Here is a 7,046-nt window from a genome sequence, read left to right on the forward strand (position 1 = left end):
AGGAAGGGGATAGGGTGTATTTGATACTTCATTTAAACATTTCTGTATGGAATTTATATGTACATATCTATGTATTGGATATAATGAAGATAGAACATTTTTTATTTAACTAGGCATAGTAAAAATATACTCTAAAAGGGCTGTGCCACAATACTCACAAAGGCCAGGGCATCCAGCTCCGTGCACTTTGAAGTAACATTAGCTATTATTCAACTTTTTCTTTTGCCAACCTAATGGGTAAAACATCTCAACTTTTCAATGTACAAATCCTTGATTACCTCCAAATTCTAATACAGTCTCAGAGGCTTGCTAAGCTTCACAACCCTTCCTTAACTGCTATCCAGTCCTCTACTTGACCCTCTATCAGTAATTTCTTATATTATACCAATTGCACGTGAGGCCCACCTCTACCAAGGAGATGAAAAATATGGCAGTTGCCTATGCAACAAACAATGTTAAGACAGACTGTTTCTATGCTCCAAATATATACAAAAAAAAAACCTATCATCAGAATTAAATTTAACCAGATTTCAAAATACAGTTTTTGGGGAGTCCATAGGTGAGTGGTTCTCTATTAAACAACTTCTGACTGAGGAATGCATGGAACATATATACAATCATTGAATTTCATGCTTTTAAACTTGAGGGAAAACAACAATGTTGCTGGAGGCATCCAGAAACTGAAGGGGCTTTTCTTCTCCCTTCTTGTAGAGTGCAAGACCCACTCCATCCATCAGTCCTCCACACCTCAGGCTCACGTTCTGACCCATTTGAATCACAGGACTGGGCTGAACAAGTAGCCAGGGAAAGTGTCTAGGATGAGACCCAAAATACAAACAGCCAATGGTGAAAGTCTCCACTCCTTCTACTACTTAGGGTGATTTCCCTCCTCTGTCTTCCCATTTGTACTTTACAAATCCCTCAGTATGGTGCACAAATTCTGTTCCTGACCCCCACCACTAGTTCTGGCCGGGGGACTAAGTACAAGAGGAGAGAGGGAGTCAGAGGAAGCTTTACAACCTGTTCCGTAGCATACCCATATCTTACCAGTCACCCAGATTTTCAGGATATCACTAAGCAGAGAGCCCCTGTATGACCCATCATAGTAAAAACAGAGGTAGTGCCCTGTATCCTGTATCTTCAGATCCTGGAAGTAGAAATACGCCTCATTTTTTATTGGCTTCTTGTGGTAAAATGATTTCTTCAAGTCTTCCAACCTCATTAAAGCAAACGTCATTCCATATATTGGCCCTTGACACCTGAGACTCAGGCTTTCTCCGGGTGCCAGGATGGGCCCAGGATGGGCTGTCAGAGTTGGTTTGGGGTAGAGACCTAGAAAGGGAAGAGACCCTTAAGATACAGTTCGGCCAGTTCTTCCCCAGTCTATGCTTATTTTTCTACTTTCTTTGGACAAAAGTGGTAATTGGGATGTAAGCTTCTTTCCTTCTCTTGCCTTAGATTTATGCCTCTTCATGTATATAATCAAGGACACGTTTCTTCCGCTCTCATTCAGCTCTATTAGCTCCACTGTGAGCTTGCCCAGGTAGAGGTGCTTCCCTCAGGGGACTGTCTACATCCATAATTCCCTGAATCTTCCGGTCTCTAAAATGACATATATAGTTCTTCCCACAGCCAGAAAATCTATACCTCTAAAAGTGACACCTGAATTCAGTATCTACTGTTGCATAGCTTGTAAACTCAAGGTCTCTTGACCTCTTGCAGTTTCTGAAGGATGCGTTGTTACATTCAAGAACAACTTTTTCTTTGTCATGTCACCAACATTGTGATTTATTTTCCTAAAAAAAACCTTTTATTCTTCATGGTCAGAACATATTTACTATAGGAGTTCAATAACAGCCCTTTAAATGGATTTAGGGTTTCCTGTGAGATGTTGACTTGCTTTATTCTACTTCTTCATTTCCTCCATTATTTCCTTCCCTTCTGGAGTCAGTTGCCTTGATTAAGATAGACTTGAAAATAGAGTGACTTGATTTTCTCACTTTTCCTGGATTGTTTTAACTCTAATTTTCTATGGCCTCCAGAATTTGACTCATCTGTAACCTTTCCCTGTATCATTTTCTGTTTATTTCCAAAGGACAATCAGTATATTTTCTTTTCCTGTGGTTTATAATTATTTGCAGAAGCAATTGCCTTAAGCCTTTAGAAAAATATATCTCATGGACGTTGTCCAAAATATTTAATAACCATATGGCCCAGACACACACTGAAATGAATGCATGCAAACACAGTTCTTTATATCTTGCTAGCACCAACTGGTTGAATGCCCATCTTTGCCATTACAGTTCCATGAGATTGACTCTAACATCAAATAACGTTGTCCCCAAAACTTTTTATTCATTTATCGATTTAATAAGTACTACCAATAGGCCTCATTTTCCTTACATTTAGTTATTATATTGGAACAGGGTTTCTAAAGCTTACAGTGTTTGCATTTGCAGAAAGATAATTCATTGTTGTAATGGACTAAACTGTGCATTCTTGGATGCTTAGAAGTATCTCTGGCTATTAAATACCATTAGCAACCTTTCTCCAGATAAGAGATCATTTTAAAAATGACTCAGATACTGCCAGAATCCCCTGGAGTGTATCATCCCTGCTTGAGAACCACTTTATTGGATGCTAAGAACATACAAAATCAAATAAGCAGCATATCTTCTATTGAGGGTGTCAGTCTCATTTTATACTATATTTTATTATTGGTTGAGCAGCCTAAAATATATTTCTGTTATTAATGTTGTATAACCTAAATATTAAATCTTCTCCCAATGTTATATAGGAGCATATTTACCTGGATAACCTTGGCCCTAAAAGTAAGATATGTAGGTAATGAAAAATAGATCAATGCTCATAAGCTTCATAAATAGAAACTGAATCACAATTGTAGCTTTTAAGTCTGATGGCCAAGTCTTAAAATAAAAAATAAAGAATAACTGTGGATAAATACAAGTCCATTTCTCCTCTGACAGAATTTAAAAGTTCAAAATAATTTTATCTTTATTAGGTTCTAAATGTATACAGGCTTCTTATATTTTAATATTGATTGAGGTTATATATGTAAAGCAAGTAACTTAACTTTAAGTAGTTTTTCTTTTAGTACATTATTTTAGGTTATCATCTAAAGTAATATGTTTCATTATGGCGTGTGTGTGTGTGTGTGTGTGTGTGTGTGTGTGTGTGTGTGTGTTAGTAAAGGTAACTTTTATTTTCTTGTAGTAACTGCTCTCTCTGAGTTTACTGCCTCAGTCTGCTAACCTGAGCCTTAAAGGTGAGTGCTAAGGGCTGAGTTGCACCATAACACAATCTCAGGTTCACAGTGTGATCAAATATCCTGAAACACACACACACACACACACACACACACATTTATATATATACCATTGTTTGTTCAAATTCAACTCCCCCTACCCTCTCCAGTGCCCACTTACCACCTCTTTTATTCTTCATGAAATGCCCTACCCCCGAGCAGCGGGTACCTGGCTGGCTCCACTGGCGGCCTCTGCCCACACCTGGGCACAGCAACCCTGTGCCTTGCCCACCCTTGGCTCAGGGGTCTGTGGCCGCCGGCCATAGAGGAACCAGCGGAACCCTGGATAACCGTATCTGGAGTAGAACAGAAAACTTATTATGCTCGTGCTCCCTTGGGACACTTTGGAACTTGCACAGTGACATCATCTGGGATTTAGTCTGGCGTGTGCAGCCTGGTGTCTAAGATGGAAATAGATATAAATGGGAATTCCTGAAGTACCCTGACCACCCTGCCCTTGCCTGTGGCAGAGGGAAGCTCTCCAGGAAAAGCAGAGGCAGAGAAACCCCCCTGCTCTAGCACACCCTCCTCGCCCATGCGCTGGACTGTGTCTGGTTATCAGATCCTCCACATGGACTCTAACACATGGTTGGCTTCACCACTGGTGAGGAACTCCTGAAGTTAGCCCAGAAGTGCACACGAGCGGAAGACAGCAAGGGAGAAGCCATGCCTCCCTTGAGCGCTAAACAGCTGGACACAGGACTCGTGCGTTCCTCTCATCTGTATAAAACTAGAAGTAGGTACTATCAGCCATATGAGATCCCAGCGGTTAATGGCAGGAGGCGAAGGCGGATGCCCAGCTCAGGAGACAAGTGCAATAAACCCTTACCTTATGAACCTTATAAGGCCCTCCATGGGCCCTAGCCTCTATGCCTTCTTAAAGGTAAGAGGGCTCACTCCAAATCTCTGGACTACCTCAATCTAGATAAAATGAACATCAAGGAGCCAGCTGACACGGAAGTGCTACAGTACCAGCTTCAGCACCTGACAATAACATGAGTGACGTGGGCAGAGTTTAAACCACTTTAGGTCAGCCTATGCTCGGCTAGAGAAAAATCTACTGTCGTACTCTGTACATGACCCTTCACGTTAGAGACGGTTATATCAGCTAAGTGTTCCTGGAACATAAAAATTGTTTGGGTCAAGTTTTGGACGCAGGAATGAAATCACAGGTACTTGGGATGGGGGGGGGGGGGCGGGGGAATATCATTCTAGAGCACGCAACTGCAAAGAAAACTGAATGTTGACCGTTAGTTTGCATAGCTTTTTAGCTAGGGAAAGGTTGGTGCAGTCATTTCACCTTCATGATTCTGACACCCAAATTGGGAATGTTATCTGCTTGGTTGTTGCTAACTTGGTATGATTCATTAGCAATATATACCGAAGTACCCAGTGCTTCTCGGATCTCTGTATTTTACTATAAAATGTATGTAATGATTTGTCTTATGAAATTTAAAGCTTGAACACGGCTGAACTGGACCACTTTTTATTTTTAAATATTGAGTTTAAATATTTTATAACTGGTTTTGCACTGAAAACAATTAACATTTCAGATAATTAAGAGAATAATCTTTCTTCACTTGCCTCAATAATGATATTGAGCAATGGATTTTTTTTTTATTTCTGCATGGAAAGTTACTGATCTTTATGGCTGTAAAATATTCCTTTCTAGCATTATTAAAGTGTGTCTTAATAAAATTTAAAAAAAAGAAATGCCCTACCCCATTTAATCATCACAGCAACCTAATTTTTAAAGATAAGAATCTAATTTTTAAAGATAAGAGAATTGAGTTGAAGACAAATTTAGTGGCCTGGGACCAAAAGACTAGTCAGCCTCAGAGACCAAACACTTAACCAACATGGAGCACCAACTGAATAACGGTGAAAGAAAAGAATAAGATAAATAATTTGTAATTTTATCCTTTGCCTCCATCCATGAAGTCCAATGTGGTTCCATGGAGAAAAGAAGTATTTTCTATTGCAAATGTTCAAGCCATTTTGGGACTTGTTGAGGACCATTTTGGCATCATGTGTCACAGACCCAAGAACAAGCATGACTAGAAGATTATGAAAGTATATTATCAAAGGAAGGATGAAAATTACACAATGAAATACACACACACATACACACATACACACATTAGTGGTATACAAAAAAAAAAACAGATAGAATTCCATACAAAATGGCTCACTGGGTAAGAAACTTGCTTTATGAACATGGAGATCCACAGCACCTACATAATAGGTGGATGTTACCAGAACTATACAGTAAGACCCAATTAATGAGGGCATCACACACACTGGATACAGGAACACAAAACATGGAGAAAGCAAGCAGAAACTGAGCTGTAATTTTTCTTTCTTCTGGCTAGCATTCATTGTTGCTGAAGATATTAGGCAGGCTCTTCAGGGACTAATGTGATAAATGGTCCCAGCCAACTATACACTATTTGCTACAATACTGACTTGTCTGGCAAGGTATGCTCACTGGTATGAATGTTCTTGGACTAACCAACTGCTTCCTGATTGGATTTGAGACCTACTCCGAGGGAGAGTAAATGCTATTTGTTACTGTAGCTCTAGTCAGAAGTCCATGCTTACGGAACTCACAGGCTCTTTCAGGGAATCTACTACTGATGTTTTGCCAAATGGATATATAGTTAAATTGCCATCTGAACACTGATGTTGATACTCATACACTATTGCAGCACTCAGGCTTGTTTTAAAAAGTGTCTTTTGCCATTGGATATCTGTCAATGCAAAGAGTCCTAAATAATCAAAGATACACACACACACACAAACATACACACACACACACACACACACACACACACACACACACACACACATATATATATACCTGCCAAGTCTTTGGTTCAACTGGAAATTTTATGGCACACACACGGGCGAGCACACAAACGCACACACACAGACATACACAAATACCAAGGGATATAATATAAGAGGAGGTTGATTAATATGGGTATGGTGAGGAAATATCTGCTAGGTGTGATATGGCTGTTACAGTCATGAATACAGAGCTGCTATAAATGGCTATACAGGGGAAGTGAGAGACACAGACAGAGACACATACACAAAAAAGGTACTTGTGGTAAGGGAGGGAATAGAGGGAGAAGGAAAGGGAGAGGAAAAGAGAAAATGAAGGATGGAGGACAAGAAAGAGGGAGTCAGGAAAGGAAGTAAGAGAGGGACAAAAGGATGAGAGGAATATTGGGAAGGAGGGAAGAAGTGGGATGCAAATGAGAGTTTAATTGGGAGAGAGAACATGATCACAGAGCATTATATATGTATGGTATTGTCAAAAACTTAAAAAAAATGTTAAAAGTTTTGCAAGGTCTGGGATGACAGCACACATCTATAATCCCAGTGTTTGGGAGTGGAGGCATGGTAAAACAGGCAAATCCCAAGAGACTCATTGGAAAGCCAATCAAAACAGACTTCTTCATTTAGCGAAACAACTCACCTCAAACAATAAGATAGAGAAGCAATTCAGAAAGTGCTCTCAACATCAGAATCCATGTGCTTTCACATAAGTTAGTTTCATTCCCCCATCCCGACACACACACACACACACACACACACACACACACACACACACACACACACACTATACCATACACAGAAAGAAAAACAGATAGGAACGGCAACATAGGTTTGGTTTTTTTTTTTTTTTGTATGCTGATGTTTTAAAAAATATAAA

At 39.7% G+C, this 7,046-nt stretch overlaps 2 pseudogenes; one reads left to right on the forward strand and one right to left on the reverse strand.

The window, feature by feature from the left end:
- LOC100417627 (immunoglobulin superfamily, member 1 pseudogene) lies at positions 660-1,333 on the reverse strand (annotated as a pseudogene).
- Positions 3,482-5,028, forward strand: Gm14608 (predicted gene 14608; annotated as a pseudogene).

Source organism: Mus musculus, chromosome X (genome assembly GCF_000001635.26).
Source record: "Mus musculus strain C57BL/6J chromosome X, GRCm38.p6 C57BL/6J".
NCBI classification, from domain to species: domain Eukaryota; kingdom Metazoa; phylum Chordata; class Mammalia; order Rodentia; family Muridae; genus Mus; species Mus musculus.